At 41.9% G+C, this 24,934-nt stretch overlaps 2 long non-coding RNA genes and 1 other non-coding gene across 4 annotated transcripts in view; 2 read left to right on the top strand and 1 right to left on the bottom strand.

The window, feature by feature from the left end:
- Window positions 1-23,554, top strand: part of LOC139535891 (uncharacterized) — a 33,869-nt gene extending 10,315 nt beyond the window's left edge. The window contains exons 1-3 of one of the 2 annotated variants that reach the window (XR_011667218.1): window positions 8,071-8,180; window positions 13,067-13,139; window positions 22,353-23,554. This is a non-coding gene — a long non-coding RNA (uncharacterized lncRNA). Of the gene's footprint in view, window positions 1-8,070; window positions 8,181-13,066; window positions 13,140-22,352 lie in introns of those variants that run through there. The other variant, XR_011667217.1, reaches the window with a different exon arrangement.
- trnar-ucu (transfer RNA arginine (anticodon UCU)) lies at window positions 5,884-5,973 on the top strand. The gene is given in 2 exon segments: window positions 5,884-5,920; window positions 5,938-5,973. It is a non-coding gene; the product is annotated as a tRNA-Arg (tRNA).
- The window catches only part of LOC139535890 (uncharacterized), a 48,826-nt gene continuing 47,397 nt past the window's right edge, over window positions 23,506-24,934 (bottom strand). Inside the window, exon 2 of the long non-coding RNA XR_011667216.1 lies at window positions 23,506-24,419. This is a non-coding gene — a long non-coding RNA (uncharacterized lncRNA). The remainder of the gene's footprint in view (window positions 24,420-24,934) is intronic.

Genomic DNA, 24,934 nt, shown 5'->3' with positions numbered 1-24,934 from the left:
AGCTAGCAGTGTTGACTAGGTAGGAGAACGAAAATAGCTGGCTAGCTAACCTTGATAATTACTCTAAACTACACAATTATCTTTGATACAAAGACGGCTATGTAGCTAGCTAAGAAAAAATTGCTAAGATCAAACAAATCAAACCGTTGTACTGTAATGAAATGAAATGAAATGTAATACTACCTGTGGAGCGAAGCGAAATGCGACTACCCGCTCCAACCCGGAAGTCCCCTTCCTCTTAATTTACTCTGAGCACAAAACCCCTTAGCTGAATGCTGTAATTACATTCTGATCAATTATTGTCAGTCTTTGAATGCGCCATTGTATAAACTATTTAATTTTTCTGAGTGTGTGCTGTGCACTGATTTAAAAAAATAAGAGTATATTTGTCATTCTCACATCTTCCTCCAATTATGTTGTCTTCAATTACTTCCTTGATTTACAATCAAAATAACTTAGCTAACATTACGTTTTCGATGGGATCATGATATTACATTTATAGATTAAGCCCTTTCTCTAAAACTGGGATAAACAAGATTTAACTCCTGTGGTGTTTAGCCTTCTAATGTACCTTTCTACAAGTTCAAATCCTGACGAGAGTGAGTGGTTTGACAAAAATAGACAGGTTTCATATTAAAACGTTATGGAGGATGATATATGTTGGCAGAAGCCCAATGCTTTTCTACTCTCATGTTTTCAAAGTAAGGAAAAGAAAGCATAAGAAACACAATTCTAGGCTAAATACAGCAGCTATCTCAGGACCGTGTCGGCCAGTATGTTCATTTTTGCTTAAAATAAATTCCCGGTGAATTCGCTACAATTATTAATTCCTAGTTGCACAACCTCGACTGATGAACAATATCCTTGTCATGGAAAGTGCATGGGACTTCTAAGTAAAGGGTTGAATTGATTCAAAGGTTGTGGGCTCGAGTCCCACTGGAGTTTAGGTTTTGACCTGTTGATAGTAAAACATGAGTGGCCACACACACCAGTGTCGAAGGAAGGATGAAGAAAAGAACCTCATACCTACTTTAAAATATGGTGGTGAATCTTTGATGTTTTATGGCTGTTTTGCTTCCACTTGTCCTGGGGCCTTTGTTAAGGTCAACAGAATCATGAATTCTACCAAGTACCAGGTTATTTTAGCAAAAAACCCGGTTGCCTCTGTCAGGAGGCTGAAACTTGGCCGCAAGTGGATCTTCCAGCAAGACAATAACCCCAAGCACACATCCAACTCCACAAAGAAATGGTTAGTTTACCACAAAATAAACATTTTGCAATGGCCATATCTGATCTTGTAAAGGGTTGCGTCAATCGAATCTGGTATCAGGATAAAATGTGATTCTGTAACGGCTGTCGTAGTCGTTCTCCTCGTCTGAGGAGGAGGAGCATGGATCGGACCAAGATGCGGATTGGTAAGTATTCATATTTTAATGGGAAAACAACAAACACTACAAAATACAACAACCAACAAACGTGACTAACCTGAAACAGTCCTGTGTGGCCCAAACACTGACACAGGAACAAACACCCACAAAACACAGGTGAAACCCAGGCTGCCTAAGTATGATTCTCAATCAGGGACAACGATTGACAGCTGTCTCTGATTGAGAATCATACCAGGCCGAACACAAAATCCCAACATAGAAAATCAAACCTAGACCAACCCACCCAACTCACGCCCTGACCAACTAAAACAAATACAAAACAAGTCAGGAACGTGACAGAACCCCCCCCTTAAGGTGCGAACTCCGGGCGCACCAGCACAAAGTCTAGGGGAGGGTCTGGGTGGGCGTCTGTCCACGGTGGCGGCTCTGGCGCTGGTCGTGGTCCCCACCCCACCATAGTCAACCCCCGCTTCCGTGGCCTCCTCCCAATATTCACCCTCCATGTCAATCCCACTATTCCAAAGGGCAGTAACAGACTGAGGGGTAGCACCTGACTGAGGGGTAGCACCTGACCGAGGGGTAGCACCTGACTAAGGGGCAGCACCGGACTAAGGGGCAGCACCGGACTAAGGGGCAGCACCAGGATAAGGGGCTGCACCAGGATAAGGGGCTGCACCAGGATAAGGGGCAGCACCAGGATAAGGGGCAGCTCCGGACTGAGGGACGGATCCTGGCTGGATGGCGGATCCTGGCTGGCTGGCTCTGGCGGATCCTGGCTGGCTGGCGGATCCTGGCTGGCTGGCTCTGGCGGATCCTGGCTGGATGACGGCTCTGGCGGATCCTGGCTGGACGGCTCTGGCGGATCCTGGCTGGACGGCTCTGGCGGATCCTGGCTGGACGGCTCATGGCTGGCTGACGGATCTGGCTGCTCATGGCTGGCTGACGGATCTGGCTGCTCATGGCTGGCTGACGGATCTGGCTGCTCATGGCTGGCTGACGGATCTGGCTGCTCATGGCTGGCGGAAGGATCTGGCTGGTGGAAGGATCTGGCTGATCCTGTCTGGCGGAAGGCTCTGGCTGATCCGGTCTGGCGGAAGGCTCTGGCTGATCCGGTCTGGCGGAAGGCTCTGGCTGATCCGGTCTGGCGGAAGGCTCTGGCTGATCCGGTCTGGCGGAAGGCTCTGGCTGATCCGGTCTGGCGGAAGGCTCTGGCGGCTCCTGTCTGGCGGAAGGCTCTAGCGGCTCCTGTCTGGCGGACGGCTCTATAGGCTCATGGCAGACGGGCGGCTTTGCAGGCTCATGGCAGACGGGCGGCTTTGAAGGCTCAATACAGACGGGCAGTTCATGCGGCGCTTGGCAGACGGACAGTTCAGACAGCGTTGGGCAGACGGGCAGTTCAGGCGCCATTGGGCAGACGGGCAGTTCAGGCGCCATTGGGCAGACGGGCAGTTCAGGCGCCGTTGGGCAGACGGGCAGTTCAGGCGCCGTTGGGCAGATCAGGCGCCGTTGGGCAGACGGGCAGTTCAGGCGCCGTTGGGCAGACGGCCGACTGACCTGCTGAGGTGCACAGTAGGCCTGGTGCGTGGTGCCGGAACTGGTGGTACTGGGCTGGAGACACGCACCACAGGGAGAGTGCGTGGAGGAGGAACAGGGCTCTGGAGACGCACTGGAAGCCTGGTGCGTGGTGTAGGCACTGGTGGTACTGGGCTGGGGCCACGCACCATAAGGCGAGTGCGGGGTGCTGGAACTGGAGGTACTGGACTGGGGCGGGAAGGTGGCGCCGGATATACCGGACCGTGAAGGAGGACACGCGCTCTTGAGCACCGAGCCTCCCCAACCCTACCAGGTTGAATGGTCCCCGTAGCCCTGCCAGTGCGGCGAGGTGGAATAGCCCGCACTGGGCTATGCAGGCGAACCGGGGACACCACCTGTAAGGCTGGTGCCATGTACGCTGGCCCGAGGAGACGTACTGGAGGCCAGATATGTTGGGCCGGCTTCATGGCACCCGGCTCGATGCCCAACCTAGCCCTCCCAGTGCGGCAAGGTGGAATAGCCCGCACTGGGCTAAGCACGCGTACTGGGGACACCGTGCGCTCCACCGCATAACACGGTGTCTGACCAGTACGACGCCCTCTCACTCCACGGTAAGCCCGGGGAGTTGGCTCGGGTATCCAACCCGGCTTCGCCACACCCCCCTTTAGCCCCCCCCCCAAGAAATTTTTGGGTGAGCCTCTCGGGCTTCCAGCCGCTCTGCCTTGCTTTCGCCTCATAAAACCTCCTCTCCGCTTTCGCTGCCTCCAGCTCCGCTTTGGGGCGGCGACACTCCACTGGCTCTGCCCAGGGTCCTTTACCGTCTAGGATTTCCTCCCAAGTCCATTCCTCTTTTCCCCATTGCTGTTGTTCTTGCCTTCCTTCTCCAATCCGCTTGGTCCTGTTATGGTGGGTGTTTCTGTAACGGCTGTCGTAGTCGTTCTCCTCCTCAGACGAGGAGGAGCATGGATCGGACCAAGATGCGGATTGGTAAGTATTCATATTTTAATGGGAAAACAACAAACACTACAAAATACAACAACCAACAAACGTGACTAACCTGAAACAGTCCTGTGTGGCCCAAACACTGACACAGGAACAAACACCCACAAAACACAGGTGAAACCCAGGCTGCCTAAGTATGATTCTCAATCAGGGACAACGATTGACAGCTGTCTCTGATTGAGAATCATACCAGGCAGAACACAAAATCCCAACATAGAAAATCAAACCTAGACCAACCCACCCAACTCACGCCCTGACCAACTAAAACAAATACAAAACAAAGGAAAACAGGTCAGGAACGTGACAGATTCAGAGTCACCGAATATACTTTAAGTATTTTTATTTAACATAAGCGATAAATGGTAAATGCAATTTTCGTATATACGGGTTCACTGTATCACCACGCAGGGTAAAGCAGAGAACTGACTGAAATAGTACAGACATCTTCTTTTATACTGTGACAGAGGTAGTTCCAACTTTAGAGTTGGCCTGTCACAGTAGAGGCTTAGCGTGGTTTAAACTTGCTAGCCTATCGGTGGTGCCCAGGCTGGTCCCAGCCCCACAGCACTCAGGATTCAGATGTCCGGAATGGTGTTTGTGAAGATTGAGCTGAGTTGTCGGTTTCTACACATTCCTCAGTTCCTGTTTTCTTGTTATTCAGCATTTTTCCTACACATTCCTCAGTTCCTGTTTTCTTGTTATTCAGCATTTTTACATCTTGTCTCAACCTTGTGGTTTGCACAGTCGACACCCTAGATTAACAACAGCTTTTCTGCAGTCACGCTATGTTTTGTGATTAACATGTCCTATTTCTATAAGGCATATATTTTTGTTAAAAAGAGAACAAAACCATCCTTCACATCTGGAAAGATTTTGTATGGAGGAATGGCCTACCAATGTGTTCTCCAATCAAATAAAACATTTTAGAAAAAGGCTCAGTGCCGTTATCTTTGCAAGGGGAGGGTGCCAAAGTATTGAAAACAGGGGTGCCAATCATTTTAACACATTTTAAAAAACAAAGTTAAACCAAATCTCCTTCTCTGAGCAATTGTATCAATGTAAAATAATAATATATATTTTTTTGCATACAATATAGCTCAGTATTTGAATTATTTATTTCATAGTCTTTTTTGCTCATCTTTATCAAGGGTGCCAATCATTTTTACCTGACTGTGTGTAGCCTAGGTATGTATACAATAAGAAAGTGTTCGCACAGGTGAGAGTAGAGCATACGGTTCTTTCCGCCTCACTAGAACAACATGGAATACACATCTCTGCATCCTTTCTAAGGTAATCTTTTGCAGGGAAACTATGTATGTTATATCATGCAATAAATGGTAACCTCACTCAACCAAATATCTATCTACTTTTACTCTGATAAGCCAATTTTATTTGGAAGCGTCATGAACCACGCCAAGGCCAGCGGTCATCGCTGTGTGAGCAGTGTTCCACAGCTCTGTTCTCATTGGCCAATTCATGGTAACGTCTTGGTAGCGGTGCCGTCTCTGATTGGTTGGTGAGGGCAATTCTTCGTAACTTCTTGGTAGGAACAGGGATATGATTGGTTTTCGCTACCAGAAATGTCCTCGACTGACTGTCTCAAACCGCCAGTACAATATTGTAACGAAAGACCATCAATTTCATAATATGTAAGAGATGGTACTGTGACTGTGCTGGAGTGATGTAACGGTTGTGTTGAGTTTATAATGGGTCTATGTAGCCTAATAATATGTGACCAAAAAACTTGAGTTATTGTAGGCTACAGCTTGGGTCATCTATTTTGAAACCACCCAAAATAAAAGCGTTTGATGGATTTTTTTGAGACTTTGCATTTTACTTCAAATCGTGTGCAGCCTATTTCGTAACTGCCCTAACATATAGGGATGAAGCGTATAGGTAAAAAGATGGGCATGTTTCAAGGCCGAGGGTCGTATTTGAAACTACTTCCCAACTATTCAGTGGCTCCGTGGCGCAATGGATAGCGCATTGGACTTCTAGGTTTGAGATCGTGGTAATTCAAAGGTTGTGGGTTCGAGTCCCACCGGAGTCGAATTTTTTGACCTGTTGATAGTGAAACATGAGTAAAGAATGACAATGAAACATGAACATTTGCGAATACGCAAAATGTGCTTAACCTCAGCTATAATAATAGCCCGACTATTCATCTCCATTGATAAGCTGAAAGGCTCTATCTACACACACCGTAGCATAATCTTTCGCTGAAATTCAAGAAAGATTCACCAAAAGTTGTATACTTTTATTAACGTCAGATGTCGGGTAGCTGTCATAGTCAATAACCAAATATGCGATCCTTTACTATGCATACAATCTTGAAACATGTTAAAATACTGTGCAGGCAAAAGTTGTTTGCGAACTGCTTGTTGCTCTCGACGTGCTCGTTCAGGATTACGCAGCCTGAAGGCCTGCGTAACAGTGCACGTGGCATAGTGGGTGTGGACTCGGAGTTGGCAGCTGGTGCTGGAAAATACTTCCAGGCATACAGTGTCGGAACAGAGAAGTGCAACGAAAACCCATCAGTCACCATGAAACATATAACTTCTTTAGTAGGTTGCTAAAAAACACATAATCAACAGAATAATTCCGCTATGAACAGCAGATATTGAACACACGCAATGGTGCCCCAATCTCGGATAGAATCTCCATAAATAGAAAGCATTGGCTGGATAGCCTATATCCCACTAGGAATTCCCAGTGTAGTTCATCAAGTATTACGTTTAACAGAGGTTTACTACTGAGTAGTATCAATACCAGAACATAAACAGGTATGCCGTCATGTATTAGCAAATACTGACCACGTTGTTCTTGAGGTGACATTTGGTTCTATTCTTATTTCCAATTGAATTTTGTGGTTATAACAAGGCAAAACACTTAAATACGGATTAGGCAATTCTGCGTTTGAATGCTGCTATTTTATACTGCAGAGACGTTAACTTCTGGCAGGCAGAGAGAAGCTGCATGTTTGCGTTCAATCAGACTGAAAACAATATTTCACTCTCTCACAGACTTGCAACATCAGCTCGCTCTAGATTGAAGCCTCTCTGTACGCTGGCTGTGGTCTCACAACTAAACATAGGCTATTATATTTGACTAAAATCCGTCACACTCCATTTAGTATGATATGTTACTTTACATTAGGTAGTATGATATGCTACAATAGGGTAGACAAAGAACGAGAAGAGTTTGAATACCCCAGTATTATGGGCCCTTTGTTTCTGCATAGGCTGTTCAGATGGAAAGAATCATTCATTTTCATTTGTCGTCTACATGAATCAGGCATGCAGGCCTGTTATATCTACTATGTTACACAACATTGAGGATAAACTGTAAGGGAGCTCTGTTACCTTTATTTCGGCAGCCTTATGTTATGATGGTCACGTTAAAATAACGGATCTCTCCAAGTTGATATTATGAAGTGCCCTCCCTAAACGATAAATAAAAAGTATATGCCTATACCATCAATGATCTTAATGTAACCGGGTGCTCATTATTCTTCTATTTCGCTAACATCGATTGTTTCAGACCCAAGCTCATGGTTCTGTAAATAGCGGGACCAGCCCTTATACAAAGTGATTTGTCCATTAACAAACTAAAGTTCGAGTCAATTCATTAAAAGTATGTGTCCCTACACGTAATGCCAAGGATCACCGGGTGAACTAAGGCTAATAAAATTAATATGAATAATATACCTGCTCATATTAATTACACATTACAACAACATACAATTGTCATGATAATAATATAGTTTAATTTATAAACAAACATTATTTTATGAATATGTTAATAATAATAATCTTTATGATTTAACATGTTTTCAATCTTATACAAAAATAAATGAACACCCTGAATTTCAAAGTCAGTAAAAAAAAAGGGCACGCATCATTGTTAAATGTGCAAGTTCCTATTCTGAGGTGATTCTACAAAATAACAGAACGTATTGAACTTCACGCCAGGCCGATTTCAACAGAACGTATTGAACTTCACGCCAGGCCGATTTCAATTTGCAGTATAGCCTGTGACAGATAAGTGGAGTTGGAGTGGTTTGTTGGTAATCGATTGAGAGAATTTTTTGAATATTTAGTCACTGAGTGTTGCCTCTCCAACCCGGTGACCGAGTCAGCCCAAGGAGAGTCAGAGGTTAAAGGTCTAAGTTGAAACGGGGAGCAAGTTCCAATCACCCAAGGAAAGCAATGTAGTCGAGGAGTAAGTGAAGAGCTGTAAACACCAGTAAACATGCAGGTCTGTAAAACTGTTAATAACATTATCCCCACTTTAGCCTGAATTTAATCTAATTCATTCCGATGCAGCAGAAACCTATTTTCTTACATTTGTATTTTCTTAACGTAATTTTTTTTTTTACGTGTAGGCTATACTTCAGCGTTCTGATATCGTTGTTTTGCCATGTAATTGTTTATTTTTCAAGCAATATTTGACAAATGTGAGCAACTTTCAGATTCTGAACGTACCAGATGTGATCTCCCCACTCACTACCGTTCTCACTTTTCTCCCTTGTTTCCCCAAAAACATGTCAGCATAATGCGGAAATCAATAGTGACTAGTCAATTGTTGTTTTCCACCATAATCCACATTTTTTTATGGCCGACATTAACTTGCCAGCAGTCATTTACCGTGTTAAACTTCATTTAAGAGACGGAAAAATATTGCACGGTTGCACAAGTTAATATAGATCTAGCCCAACTTTAAAACATGTTTTGTTGGCTGCACTTAAACCTCGAAAGTTTATCGTTTTTAATTGAATTAGGCGAATTGCTTTTTTCCTTTAACCGTGATGCTCACTGAATTCTGTAGCAGAAGGACTGCTGATAAAAATGATGAAACCTATCGAGAAATTATCGGAAATTAATTTCAAGACCAGAACTTGCTGTGTCAATTAAATGTAGCCTACTTCTTTGTAGGCAGTTATAGAACTGGCTAAAGATGATGTGTTATCCTTTTTGGTGTGTTGTTAAAGTAGGATAATTTTTGTTGTTTTGAATGGCCAGTTTCATAATTACGTTTTTTAGATGTTAGTCATTATATAGGCTCTGAGATTGTAAGGGGTTGATATGCTAATTTTACCAAATCATATCTCTCAAGTTGCACTAGCCTAATATATTTTCTTATTTTCTCAGTCCTAATAGCCTGTAGGCCTACTCACGTACATGTAGGCGTATTTATTACCAGAACGTCGAGGTCAATAATCAGACAATAATCATCGTATGCCATTCTGCATGCATTTCGATTGCATTGAACTTGTACAGTGTCGAACACATTTTCCATGGGATTTAATTGAAAGGGTTTACCATGTAGCCTATTATCCTGTTCAAGTATTGTGTCAATAGTTTATCTGGGCTATTTAACACAAAAAAACATTAGTCATTGTGTTAGGCTACACGATGACTAATTTTCTTTGCATAAATAACCAGCACGTGCCACTTTTTCCTGATATTCTTCACGCACGGGAGCTGCTTTTAGACCTTTTCAAGATGTTACCCGCAAGACATCTGTAATAGAGAACACATTGGGAATATGAAGGAAACGCCTATATCTTTGTTCAGCTTGAAATTAGTATTTCCATTGTATCAAAATGTATTATAAAGGATCGTTTAAATGAATGTTTAACTTCTTGGGCTTAATGAAACCATCATAACCTATCACGAGACCTACATAGATGCTTCACAAACAATTTATTAGAAAGTGATGATGGGTGATATAAAACGTCCATACATCTTGTGCTTGGCCACATGTGGCATAACCGTTTTGACACCCTTTACCTAATGTTACATTTGCTTTTGAGTGCTTTGAAGGTGTACATCCTTATTTAGCCTACATAATGAAACCTGTATTGTAATCATTCTTTGCTGACTACCAAAGTTGTTGAAATGTTCATGTTACTGACCTGTTACTGCGCTCTCTATTAGCCTACATGGGGATGTTGAGAGTAGCTCAGGGCCCCTATTGACAAAAGGCCTCAGAGTAGGAGTGCTGATCTAGGATCAGGTCCCGCTCTTATTTATTATGATCTAAAAGGTAAAACTGACCCTAGATCAGCACCCCGATGCTTTATGAAAATTGACACAGCTCGTGGAACTGCAGTCATAGCCCACTGAGGTTTGGTATGATGGAGGTGGAGGCAAGTGAGCAACATCACTCAGAGGTGCTCTGATGGTAGATCTTCCAGGGCTCTGATAAATGATAGGATTGGCCCGTGCACACAGAACCATCTCTCTTTCTGGGTCCATCTCTCTCTTCTTTATCTTCTCCTTTTTTCTTTCCCTCTATCACCTGTGCTCTTTTTTCTCTCTCAATTGTCTCTCCAACTCTTTATTTTATCTCCCCTTTCTTTGCTACCTCAACCTCACTCTTTATCTCTTCCTCCATCCATTTCTTCTGTCCTTTGTGACCTCTCTCTCGACTGTAGCTCTGACGATTTTCTCTAAGTTCATTTCTAAAATGTAATGCCATTTATAGGCTATTGAAGAACATATTTTTACAACACCAAGCCTTCACATTTTATCACTGTTTAGACAAACATGTCACACTACTTGAAAGCAAGTACCTTGGTCCTCTCTCTTTATATATTTGGGCTCCTGAGTGGCGCAGCGGTCTAAGGCACTGCATCTCAGTGCTAAAGACCTCCCTACAAACCCTGGTTTGATTCCATGCCGTGATTGGGAGTCCCATAGGGCGGGGCACAATTGGCCCAGCGTCTTCCGGGGTAGGCCATCATTGTAATTAAGACTGTTCTTAACTGACTTGCCTAGTTAAATAAATAAAAAATATACCTCTGCCAATTGTTTCTTGAAGACCTTACAATGACCCTTAAACTCTCTTAGAACTGGGTTTAGCCTGTAGTTGGACAACATGGCTCCAAAATGTGATTCTATCGTGATTGCTCTGACCAAGTGTCTTATGACAGCAGCTCATTTGATAGCAATGGGGCACAGTTGACCCTATTAGTTAGCCTATACGAGACCACTATGTTAGGGAATTTAGAGCACGCACGTGTGTAACTCGAATTTTCACACATTAGGCTACCCATTGACGTCAATGCATGATTTAGAGCTCCTCGTTTAAAATATACTTTTAAACATAAAAAACAACCAGAGCTGTTGGTTTCCCATAGGCTTACCTGAAACAGGCTGGCCTGTCAAGCGCCTGACTTCAGTCACAACCTCAGCCTACATTTCAGAAGTTTTTATTTGTTTATTTTTATTATTGTTCTTACTACATTTCAGAAGTAATTTGATCCACCGACCTGTGATGACATAGACTGCATAGATGGGTCAATAGGTTTGTCGTTGCAATGGCACCCTACCCCTCGCTTCGAGTTGAGGATCGAATCATTTCATTTATTTATTTAACCTTCATTTAACTAGGCAAGTCAGTTAAGAACAAATTATTCTTTACAATGACGGTCTAAGTTAGTAAAACTTTTATGGAAATTTTTCATGATCTGGAAAACAGCAGGATTCAACTTTGTATTGCTCTGTTAGAATATCTAATATTGAAAGGAAATGTATCAACTCGGAAAAAACCCTTTGCCGACTAACTGACGTGATCTAAAGCCATTTATAATCCGTAGTGGACCAGTGACTTCATTATGGACTCCTGATAATTGCGCAAGCTGCATGATGCGGGTGGGCTCGAATGGTAAGGATATGGAAGATCAAACTTCTATTTTGGTGGTGTTTATATTTTTGTGTGAGGTGCACATTCATAAAACATTTAAAATATACCCTGCACATCTAGGATTTATACCATTTATGTTTTCAAAGTTAGTTTTGAGAACCATTCGAATGTGCCTTGTGCCACTGTGCCATTTACGGTATATTGCAGTACAAGACTCTGCACATATTTATTATATCATGCTTGCCAAAAATATTTCTTAATTAAGATTTCTAATATAGGTCTACCTTTTCCAAACTGTAATCACAAAAATAAAGAACATTTTATCGGAGGAAAAAAACAGCATACAATCAAAATCTCAGTTTTTACTGAAAACACTAGATCCATCCTCAAATCGAAGGAGATCTAGCAACACAATTAAATTAAGGTAGGTATTTTGACAAACTATTTAGCAAAAGAGATTGAACATTCTCAATTTTGCAGAACGTTGTCAACACGTTTTGATAATTGGAATTCCTGACTCCCATACATTCTGAACAGAAACCTTGAAAATTCATCATGAGCACACATTTCTGTAGCCTAAATCTTTAAATTTGATTAATTTGGTTATACGTGGACAGATTAATGTGGTCAATTGTGGCTGTTGTTCGTTTGCTATGTCTTTTAGAGACAAACTAAAACAAAAAATAGAGATAAAGCATGCCACTACTATGCTTAACCCTTAAAAAATAATCTCAAAATATATGCTTAATCATTATTTGTCTTCTTAGGTTTTGAGAAACTAATTTCTTTCTGAATGTTTTATCTTTTTCAAATAATATGTCATGCTCCAACAGAATGGATGCATTTATAACAGTCATTCATTTGTAAATATCCAGCACAGTCTATTAATACTCATAATAATTCACAAATATACAGAGCTTCTTTATGTAAGCCACTTCCTTTAATTATGGTGTTTAGATGCCATGTCTGTCTTCACTCACATAGAGCAGGTATAAGGCGTTGTAGTAGGCTAGTGACAGGGGCATTCGGTATACGCCATTGACACTTGAGTGTTTGTAATGTGTCTATTCACTAGCATCAGTGTTCATTGATCTCTGAATTTGTACTTGGGGAAGTTCGATTTTGGGTTGAAATGACATGGAAACAATGTAGATTCAACAAGTTTTTGTCCAGTCGGAAAGCTTTGAATTCAACCAACAATGTATGAAGAAACAATGTATCTTATATATACATATCTTTTGTCACCATTCTTCCTTTTGTTTTCTTTTGCTACTGTCCGTTTTTCATCAAGGCAATACCACAGTATACTCTCATTATTGATTGATGTGATTGGGTGATGTGGAGAATGGTAGCTAGATAAAGATGGATAGAGACAATGTGCAAATAGAGATAAGTCTTCATAATAAACAGATCAGGGTCTGTTTCCGATCACAGAGTGATTCCTATGATTGATAGCTGAATTGCTGTAACCCTTTGATGTGTGTTTTCCATAGGGATCAAGTGCAAGAGCAACTCTGGAAGGTGTGGTTCAGTTGTGGAGCGGCCTGGATGGTGAAAGATAATCAGGCAAGTGTAAATGAATTGCCGTGCCTGTGCTCCTCTTCATCCAGCTGTGTTGTCTCCTCTGTAAACTTATTTGTGTGTGTTAGCATTTGTGTTCTGCTTGTGGTCAAATCCTGTGTGTTTGACTGCTAGAGAGAATACAATAAAGATCTGTAGAGAACCCAATTAAGATACAGTGTGTAGCCTACTTAATTTTTTTATATATATATGTACAGGAGGCCTACTTGATCCCTATTCCTGATTACCATTGCAGAAACGGAAATTAATAATCAATAAACATGGATAAAATGTGTTTACTGCTTGTGATTGTTATTGTAGAATTACAATCATTATCAATATCCTCATCGCCATTATCATCATCTTCATCATCATCACCCCTCCTCCCAGTGTCACCTTCATGGGATATGGTCTGTTTGCATTGAGTGTCTGGAGGCTGTTTCATGCACATTTTATATATATTTGCAAATGATCAGCAATATGCAGTGTGCATGGGTACAACACTGAGACATATCCCTGGTCCCAGCTGGGCGGGCTAATGGTATCCTACAGGCTGGGATCAATAGCTCACTTCTTACATTTGCATAATAAGCAGATATGTCTGTGTGACAGCTCTTGGGGTCGTCCAGGGTTCACCTGCATCCCCGCTACTGTTTCTCCCACCCGGAGCTCGATTAATACATCTACGGGTAGCTTTTTTTTACCGTCTGAATATTAATTTACTCACAGTCGATAGCGGAGCTGCCTCACAGAGACACACAGGAAACAGCATGCATTTGTAATAGCCTGCATCTGGAGTACAAAGAAGTGTCCTTCCTTCCTCATCCTTCCTTTTTCTGTTTAATTATCTCAGCACTGCATACCTCTAAAACCGACCTGCATCTTGCCAACATACACAACTCCTTAGGTTGGAGGATAATATATATTTTTTGTCTGAACTCATTTTCAGCTCATTGTAATTCATGAAATAATTAATTACTAGTCATTAACTGTGTTTAAAATTGGATCATAAATGTGCATGATGTCTCAGTGATTCCATGCACCTCATCCAACAGTCCATAGCCTACTCATGCAGTTGAGTTTACTGGGAAATTGGTGTTCCCGTTTTTTGGTTTATCTTCTATGATAGCCTTTTCCCTTGTCTGTCTAATTATCATATAAGAGCACATAAGTCTGGTGTCTTGATAAACCTGCTAAGTGCAGTGGTGAACTATGGGTCTTGGTGAACTATGGGTCTTGGTGAGCCTGTTCAACCTTGGTACTCAGGTGAAGTGACCCATAGGTCAAGTGATAATGCTGTCATGTAATGAATCAATGCATGCTGAAACCCCTTCAAACACTGTGGAGACAAGCACAGCCAGACAACTGAACCAAACACCCTAACTGCTTGGTGAGCTGATACAAGTAGTAGCATTTCGAAGCAGTGGACACGCCTCTCTGACCTCAACATTTTCTCTCTCTCTCTCTCTCTCTCTCTCTCTCTCTCTCTCTCTCTCTCTCTCTCTCTCTCTCTCTCTCTCTCTCTCTCACACACACTAATATTTTAGAGTTCAGGTTAAAGCGTGTTAACCCATTGTCTTTAAAGGTCTTGAACAGTTTCTTAACAATTTGTTATGCTTCCTCTTGACTGTGTTCTTGTACCTTCTACACATAATAACATGATTTTACTGTAGCGGTTGTTCTCTCCTCTCAAACATTAGGGGAGGATGAAATTCAGTGATTTCTGAATTACAGTGTTGAAATATAAAATCATGTTTGACACATTACGTTGTATGTAAAGTGAATCCCTGAATTCAGGCCCTCAGAAAACATCAGGTCATAGGTTCATGTGTTTTCCTGTGTTAGCTACATGAAGAGTTATAACCGCGTCCCGGGCCTTCATCTGCATCATATCTGCTCACCTCATGATGAACTACATACCAATCACCCTGGTATTTAAGAACGGAACGATCACATGGGGAGGTCAGGGCTGTTATGTAGTGAGCCTCACTTGACCGGGATGCATCTCCCCATAGCGCACTACCTCCTCACTACCCCTGACAATGCCCTAGGAAATGATGCAGCGCCTGGTGGCCTCTCGTTTGACCGCAGAGGAGCGGGAGGCGTTGTTATTTGTTCATCTCTCGACCCTGGAAGCACCAGAGGGATGAATTGGTGCTGGCAGATGACTGTCACCGCCAGGGGAGGAGAGAGGAGAGGTCAGTGAGCACCGCTGAAGTTGAGCTAGTGCTGCCTGGGCTGCTGCCTGGGCTGTGGAGAGAGGATGATTGGTGCAAGCTTGCTTCAAACAAGCCAACCTGTTCAAACACATTCAACACATTAAAACAAGCCAACCTGTGTGAGAGTATGGAGTGGTGCTGAGAGAGTGGGAGAGAGAGTAAGATTGAGAGAGGGATCTTTTACTCCATCTAAATGGACAGTGCCGTGGACAACACCTGCCTGGAAGCATAGTATGGTGCTGAGTGAGAGTGAGCCATGTCATGATCTAACACACTGACAGGGATTTCATATCACTAGTTAAAATCCAAGGGATATTTTATCGAGGCATTGATTTCAAGAATAAATTCAGCTACATGAATCAGAGAATTTTTTTATTTTTATGTAGATGGTATTCCAAATGATTCTCTACTCCCAAACACACACTCTTAGAAAGGAAGGTTCTGGATTTAACCAAAAACAGTTCTATGCCTGCTTCATATGACATCCCTAAAGGTTCTATATAGAATTCTATATTGAACCCAAGGGTTCTATATGGAACCAATTTTGGTTCAGTGAAGAATAACCCCTGGGGTTTTGATCAAAGATCCATACAAAAGGGTTCTACATAGAACCTTCAGGGGTGCCATATATGAAGCAAACAATATAACCTTTTTGGATCTATCCAGAACCGTTTTTCTAAGTGTATGGCATCTTACTAGTTATTTTGATTGATTTAGGTGACAGTTTTATTAACAATGACAATCAAGTGACCCTTAAGTTGTGTGTTTGGAGTTGTTGTTTGTGTTTACCTGTAGCCTCCTCGTACCTCTTTGCTTTAACTGGCACCAATCACCTACTTAACTGGAGTGCAGTTAAATCCTCATTGATTTTGATAATGTGCTGCTTTAATATGACAGTAACAGTTGTAAGCAATACAGGGAGTCAACTTACCCAGATTGATGGTCCCTAGGTGAGTTACGAGTTACGACCCATCTACCTTACTGATGCCTCTGTCCCCAACACCATTATAATAAAGCAGACAAATAAATAAGAGCCGTAAAGGTGACAAAGGAAAGGGGATATTTAACATTCCCCAGTGAACAGGCTCTGGTGGATGGAGACGAATCGTGTCTCACCAAGCCAGGGAATATCTGACCAAGAGAATGTGTTGCTCTCAGGGACATTTAAAAAAAAACTTTTATGTAGCTGTTGGTTTTCAGTATGAGTAAAAATAAGTAAAAATGTTTCTTGATGTTTCCAATTTGATACTACTAGGATATATAAACTACCGTTCAAAAGTTTGAGGCCACTTAGAAATGTCTGTGTTTTTGAAAGAAAAGCAATTTTTTTGTCCATTAAAATAATATAAAATTGATTAGAAATACAATGTTGTAAATGACTATTGTAGCTGGAAACGGCTGATAAAAAAAGAAATAATAATATCTACATAGGAGTACAGAGGCCCATTATCAGCAGCCATCACTCCTGTGTTCCAATGGCACGTTTTGTTAGCTAATCCAAGGTTATAATTTTAAAAGGCTAATTGATCATTAGAAAACCCTTTTGCAATTATGTTAGCACAGCTGAAAACTGTTGTTCTGATTAAAGAAGCAATAAAACTGGCCTTCTTTAGACTAGTTGAGTATCTGGAGCATCAGCATTTGTGGGTTCGATTACAGGCTCAAAATGGCAAGAAACAAAGTACTTTCTTCTGAAACTTGTCAGTCTATTCTTGTTCTGAGAAATGAAGGCTATTCCATGCGAGAAATTGCCAATAAACTGAAGATCTCGTACAACGCTGTGTACTACTCCCTTCACAGAACAGTGCAAACTGTCTCTAACCAGAATAGAAAGAGGAGTGGGAGGCCCCGGTGCACAACTGAGCAAGAGGACAAGTACATTAGAGTGTCTAGTTTGAGCAACTGACGCCTCACAAGTCCTCAACTGGCAGCTTCATTAAAGTGAATACTGTGAATAGGCGAGGCTGGCCTTCTAGGCAGAGTTCCTCTGTCCAGTGTCTGTGTTCTTTTGACCATCTTAATCTTTCTTTTTATTGGCCAGTCTAAGATATGGCTTTTTCTTTGCAACTCTGCCTAGATCAGCCGTTTCCAGCTCCAATAGTTATTTACAACATTAACAATGTCTACACTGTATTTCTGATCAATTTGATGTTATTTTAATGGACAAAAAATTAGCTTTTCTTTAAAAAACAAGGACATTTCTAAGTGAACCCAAACTTTTGAATGATAGTGTATATATACACTTGAAGTCGGAAGTTTACATATACTTAGGTTGGAGTCATTAAAACTCGTTTTTCAACCAATCCACAAATTTCTTGTTAACAAACGAGAGTTATGGCAAGTCGGTTAGGACGTCTACTTTGTGCATGACACAAGTAATTTTTCCAACAATTGTTTACAGACAGATTATTTCACTTATAATTCACTGTATCACAATTCCAGTGGGTCAGAAGTTTACATACACTAAGTTGACTGTGCCTTTAAACAGCTTGGAAAATTCCAGAAAATTATGTCATGGCTTTAGAAGCTTTTGATAGGTTAATTGAAATAATTTGAGTCAATTGGAGGTGTACCTGTGGATGTATTTCAAGGCCTACTTTCAAACACAGTGCCTTTTTGCTTGACATCATGGAAAAATCAAAAGAAATCAGCCAAGACCTCAGAAAAAAAATTGCCGACCTCCACAAGTCTGCTTCGTCCTTGGGGGCAATTTCCAAACGCCTGAAGGTACCACGTTCATCTGTACAAACAATAGTACCCAAGTATTAACACCATGGGACCACGCAGCCGTCATACTGCTCAGGAAGGAGACGCGTTCTGTCTCCTAGAGATGAACGTACTTTGGTGTGAAAAGTGTAAATCAATCACAGAACAACAGCAAATGACCTCAAATCAAATCAAATCAAATTTTGTTTGTCACATACACATGGTTAGCACATGTTAATGCGAGTGTAGCGAAATGCTTGTGCTTCTAGTTCCGAGAATGCAGTAATATCCAACGAGTAACTTAACCTAACAATTTCACAACAACTACCTTATACACACAAGTGTAAAGGAATGAATAAGAATATGTACATAAAAAAATATATGAATGAGTGATGGTATAGAACGGCATAGGCAAGATGCAGTAGATGGTATAGAGTACAGTATATACATATGAGATGAGTAATGTAAGGTATGTAAACATATGAAAGTGGCATTGTTTAAAGTAGCTAGTGATACATTTATTACATCAAGATGGCAAGATGCAGTAAATGGTATAGAGTACAGTACCTTGTGAAGATGCTGGAGGAAACAGGTACAAAAGTATCTACAGTGGGGAGAACAAGTATTTGATACACTGCCGATTTTGCAGGTTTTCCTACTTACAAAGCATGTAGAGGTCTGTAATTTTTATCATAGGTACACTTTAACTGTGAGAGACGGAATCTAAAACAAAAATCCAGAAAAGCACATTGTATGATTTTTAAGTAATTAATTTGCATTTTATTGCATGACATAAGTATTTGATCACCTACCAACCAGTAAGAATTCCGGCTCTCACAGACCTGTTAGTTTTTCTTTAAGAAGCCCTCCTGTTCTCCACTCATTACCTGTATTAACTGCACCTGTTCAAACTCGTTACCTGTATAAAAGACACCTGTCCACACACTCAATCAAACCGACTCCAACCTCTCCACAATGGCCAAGACCAGAGAGCTGTGTAAGGACATCAGGGATAGAATTGTAGACCTGCACAAGGCTGGGATGGGCTACAGGACAATAGGCAAGCAGCTTGGTGAGAAGGCAACAACTGTTGGCGCAATTATTAGAAAATGGAAGAAGTTCAAGATGACGGTCAATCACCCTCGGTCTGGGGCTCCATGCAAGATCTCACCTCGTGGGGCATCAATGATCATGAGGAAGGTGAGGGATCAGCCCATAACTACACGGCAGGACCTGGTCAATGACCTGAAGAGAGCTGGGACCACAGTCTCAAAGAAAACCATTAGTAACACACTACGCCGTCATGGATTAAAAATCCTGCAGCGCACGCAAGGTCCCCCTGCTCAAGCCAGCACATGTCCAGGCCCGTCTGAAGTTTGCCAATGACCATCTGGATGATCCAGAGGAGGAATGGGAGAAGGTCATGTGGTCTGATGAGACAAAAATAGAGCTTTTTGGTCTAAACTCCACTCGCCGTGTTTGGAGGAAGAAGAAGGATGAGTACAACCCCAAGAACACCATCCCAACCGTGAAGCATGGAGGTGGAAACATTATTCTTTGGGGCTGCTTTTCTCCAAAGGGGACAGGACGACTGCACCGTATTGAGGGGAGGATGGATGGGGCCATGTATCGCGAGATCTTGGCCAACAACCTCCTTCCCTCAGTAAGAGCATTGAAGATGGGTCGTGGCTGGGTCTTCCAGCATGACAACGACCCGAAACACACAGCCAGGGCAATTAAGGAGTGGCTCCATAATAAGCATCTCAAGGTCCTGGAGTGGCCTAGCCAGTCTCCAGACCTGAACCCAATAGAAAATCTTTGGAGGGAGTTGAAAGTCCGTATTGCCCAGCGACAGCCCCGAAACCTGAAGGATCTGGAGAAGGTCTGTATGGAGGAGTGGGCCAAAATCCCTGCTGCAGTGTGTGAAAACCTGGTCAAGAACTACAGGAAACGTATGATCTCTGTAATTGCAAACAAAGGTTTCTGTACCAAATATTATGTTCTGCTTTTCTGATGTATCAAATACTTATGTCATGCAATAAAATGCAAATGAATTACTTAAAAATCATACAATGTGATTTTCTGGATTTTTGTTTTAGATTCCGTCTCTCACAGTTAAAGTGTACCTATGATAAAAATTACAGACCTCTACATGCTTTGTAAGTAGGAAAACCTGCAAAATCGGCAGTGTTTCAAATACTTGTTCTCCCCACTGTATATCCACAGTAAAACGAGTCCTATATCGACATAACCTGAAAGGCTGCTCAGCAAGGAAGAAGCCACTGCTCCAAAACCGCCATAAAAAGGCCAGACTAGGGTGTGCAACTGCACATGGGGACAAAGATCATACTTTTTGGAAACTGTCCTCTGGTCTGATGAATCAAAAATAAAACTGTTTGACCATAATGACCATCGTTATGTTTGGAGGAAAAAGATGCACAAAGTAGATTCGCAAAGTAGATGTCCTAACCGACTTGCCAAAACTCTAGTTTGTTAACAAGAAATTTGTGGAGTGGTTGAAAAACTAGTTTTAATGACTCCAACCTAAGTGTATGTAAACTTCCCGACTTCAACTGTGTGTGTGTGTGTGTGTGTGTGTGTGTGTGTGTGTGTGTGTGTGTGTGTGTGTGTGTGTGTGTGTGTGTGTGTGTGTGTGTGTGTGTGTGTGTGTGTGTGTGTGTGTGTGTGTGTGTGTGTGTGTCAAGTGCACACAAGGAGATTGAATTTCAAGGGGATTCTTTTGCAAGACACTACTTGATTTAATGTCAACATATTCCATGTCAACAGCTGTTGTTCAATCACTGGGAGATTTTCACATCTTTTGAAGGATCTTGACACATCTAGGAGGCATAAAATAGAGCTAATGATAATATGTATACGCCTTCAGAAGTCACAGACACACAGTATTATTCAATCACTAAGCGTATTCACACTCTACATTTCTTAACCACAGCATTACTTGATGCAGGGAAGAAAAGAAAAACGGAAGAACAAAGTGAGAAGTTTGAACAGCAGGCTTGGTTGGACCACCAGAGGCAATAACAAATAAACACAATCAAAAACAGGCAAGCAGAGAAACCACTTGTTTGGTGTGGGTCATTGAGTCTTTCCTCCAGCATTGCTGCCAGTACTTGGAGTTCCTCTTTTGAGTAATAGCCGTGGGATTTGGAGCCATGTGTCGCCGAAATGCTCTCTCATCTGCATCTGTTCCCACAGTTACATAATTTCAATCTGAGTGTGATTAGACCAAAATGTCGTTATTCAGCAATGACTTGGGCCGCCAGCATGACCCCTTCAGGTAATGTAACACAGAACATAGGGTAAGCTGTTTCCCTGGTGTCTGGATGAGGCTTCTGGAGTCATTGGGTTATGCTGTTTACTCCATCTTGTAACTCCAGTACTGCAGTGCAGGGCCTCCAGGGTAATGCTAAATGATGAAGGGAAAAACAAACATAATTGTAATTCACAATAGTAGGCTAGTTTTCATTTCTTTTTTACTATAGGGTTATGAAAAACCTTCAATGAATAATAATGAGTAATTTCAACACAATTTCTAGAATTCTCTATTCGCTAAGACCTCAATTGAAGTTCTCAAGTTCCATATGTGAAATCTGCATAAAGAGAGGGTCTCCATGTGTTGGGTTCTTGTAGATTGAGTTGCATTAATTGCGCTGGTGTATTTCTCCCCCTCCTCTTGTTCTCCTGTGGCTGTGATTAATAGTCATATGACAGTAATAACATAATTAGAATGGCAGAGCGCGAGGCGTGTAGCACAGAGTTGGCATTTGCTACTGTCACAAACAGGGGCCATTGGCAGGCCAACTCGACCATTAAGCCCACTTCTCTGACTGCGTGGGTGACAGATGATAATGCAGTGGCGTATTTACAATAACAGCATCCGCGTACACAGCATACAGCCAGCCACTGCAAACACCATCAGAGAAGCAGACAGAGAGACAGATAGGTCGGGCGGGAGGGAGACAGGGAGGGAGGGAGGTTGAGGGGGAAAAGAAAGAAAGGGTTAGGGAGAATGAGAGAGAGTAATATGGATGAGAGAAAAATAAACACTTTAAATATCAAATACACTTCACTGTAATTCTTTGATAATAATTATTTACATATTCTCATAAATGTTATTATTATAATCTGTAGTCATTATTTGGCAAAAACCGTTTAACCTCAAAGCGTATCAGACTAAGCTAGGATGAAAACAGAAAGACAAAGCAGGATTTGATTGCAATGCAGGGATAATATTACTATGCACTGATGCAGGAGCTAACATTGTGTTCTACAGGGAGGAGGTCAGAGACCTGGCAGTGTGGTGCAGGGACAACAACCTATTCCTCAACGTCAGCAAGACAAAGGTGCTAATCGTGGACTACAGGAAACTAAGGGCTGAGTGCGCCCCCATTCACATCCACGGTCTGTAGTGGAGCGGGTCGAGAGCTCAAGTTCCTCAGTGTCCACATCACTAAGGATCTATCATGGTCCACACACACCAACACAGTCGTGAAGAGGGCATGACAACGCCTCTTCCCCCTCAGGAGGCTGAAGAAATGTGGCATGTGCCCTCAGATCCTATAAAAGTTCTACAGCTGCACCATTGAGAGCATCTTGCTTTGCTACAACACCGCAAGGTGCTATAGAGGGTAGTGCGTACGGCCCAGTACATTACTGGAGCCAAGCTCTCTGCCATCCAGGACCTCTATACCAAGCTGTGTCAGAGAAAGGTCCTAAAAATTGTCAAAGATTCCAGTCCTAGACTGTTCTCTCTGCTACTGCACGGCAAACAGTACCGATGCACCAGGTCTGGAACCAACAGAATCCTGAAAAACTTCTACCCTCAAGCCTTAAGACTGCTAAATACTTTGTCAGGGTAGCTATTTGGATAACTGTTTAACTATCTGCATTGACCCTTTTTGCACTAACTTTTTTGATAGATCACATACGCTGTTGCTACGGTTTATTATCTCTTATTCCTACTTATATGTACATACAGTATAGCCAAGTTATCGTTACTCATTGTGTATTTATTATTACGTGTTTTACTTTTCTATTTTCTTTCACTCTGCATTGTTGGGAAGGGTCGTTAGTAAGTATTTCACTGTGTCTACACCTGTTGTTCCCGAAGCATGTGACTAATAACATTTGATTTGATTTGCAAGAAAATGGTGTTGATCTCACAGCAGTCTGCTGACAAAGGCATGGCTCGCTTCTTTCTCCTAATTTGGGAATGATTCACATTGAATTTATGGACTAGGAAATGATGTGTATTGTGTGTTTTTAGTGTGTTTTCCATACAACAAGGAACACAGACTGTCTATTTGCCACTGGTAATGAATCCCTCTCTTTCACAGTATGTTATCTTATTATTTGCATTTCTAATTTGAACATGCATCACATTTACATTGCTCAGTTCAAAAGACACAAACTAGAGAAATACCATCAACTCTCATATTAAAGCATTTAATAAACAATTTCACAATCTGTACAACACATTTAATTTCAATCTGTTTTTTCCATAGTATTCAATCTGGCTTCCATAATATTTGGTGGTGTGTTATTATCACAGGTGTATAAAACACATATACATATGTTTAACATATAAATTGTTTCAGTATTCAATATGAATATCTTAATACACTGTAGCAAAATACAATTAATGCATTCATCTAATTTAGCAATGAGAAAACAACTCACTTGAGGAATCACAATGGGCCTCCAGATATTGGTAGTTTGCAAAATAGCTAAATATTTTGTGTGTGTGTGTCCTCAGAACAATCTTATCAGAGGTACTTGTCATAGTGAGAGGCTTCTACCAATGTCCCAACTGTAGCATCACATATCATATTAACCCGACTGGAACAGGTAAGGGTCCGTGGAGCTGGAGAGTTCACTAGCATGCCGTTCGACAACAGTCCTCAGAGGTGTAGCACTCTGCTCTCAACTGCCCTCACTAATCATAACTTAATGTGCTTACGGACAACATCACTTAATTCATAATCACTGCTGATCCAACAACGATCCCCCTTAAGCTCTAGAGTTCCCCCTTGTTTTCTCCTCTTGTTTCCCAACGCTGAAGCTCTGTTTACTATAGGGGATCAGAGGATGCACCATTTGCTGCAGGAGTGAGGTGGCTGCAGGCCATAGCTTCTACACCTAGGTCCTTGTCAGAGCACTGAGTGAAGTGCTGCTGCAGTCATATTCTCCCTTAGAGAATCATATCAAGGTGGAGCCCAAGAGCCAGGTTCCTCACAGCATCCATCCATGTGGGCGTCCAAGAGGAACAGGTGTGCTAGGCTCATCTGCTGTCTTTGTCATTGAACAGGATCCACCTCACTTTGCCTCTCAGGTGACATTCCTAGGGAGATAGAAAGCAGGGGAGAAAAACACATAGGGTTGAGGTTACATATACAAAACCAGAAATTATGGACTATCAGTCAATTTTGGTGACATGATGCAATGCAATGCTTCACACACAATTTCTGTAAAAATTGTATTTACAGAAGAAAATAACATTTGTATTTGCAGACATTTTCACATTTAACAAAGCATTCTAGTCAGGGTTTTTAGAAATACTTTTTTCCATCCAGGGCCTTGAACCAACACCACAGTTAGAGGACAAGCTACCCTGCTTTGCCACTTTCATACAACTATTGAATGCATATTTAGGAGACTTCATGCCACATATAGCTTGCCTTCCACCCCCTGAGTCACAATGTTAGGTAAATGGAAACACCTATAGCCTCCACACTGAATAAAACGCCTGTAGCCTCCACACTGAAGAGAATGTCTGTATCCTCCACCCTGAAGAAAACACCTGTATCCTCCACACTGAAGAGAAAGCCTGTATCCTCCACCCTGAAGAAAACGCCT

This window comes from Salvelinus alpinus, chromosome 12 (genome assembly GCF_045679555.1).
Source record: "Salvelinus alpinus chromosome 12, SLU_Salpinus.1, whole genome shotgun sequence".
Taxonomy (NCBI): Eukaryota; Metazoa; Chordata; class Actinopteri; order Salmoniformes; family Salmonidae; genus Salvelinus; species Salvelinus alpinus.
This window is presented reverse-complemented; position numbering and strand designations above follow the sequence as displayed.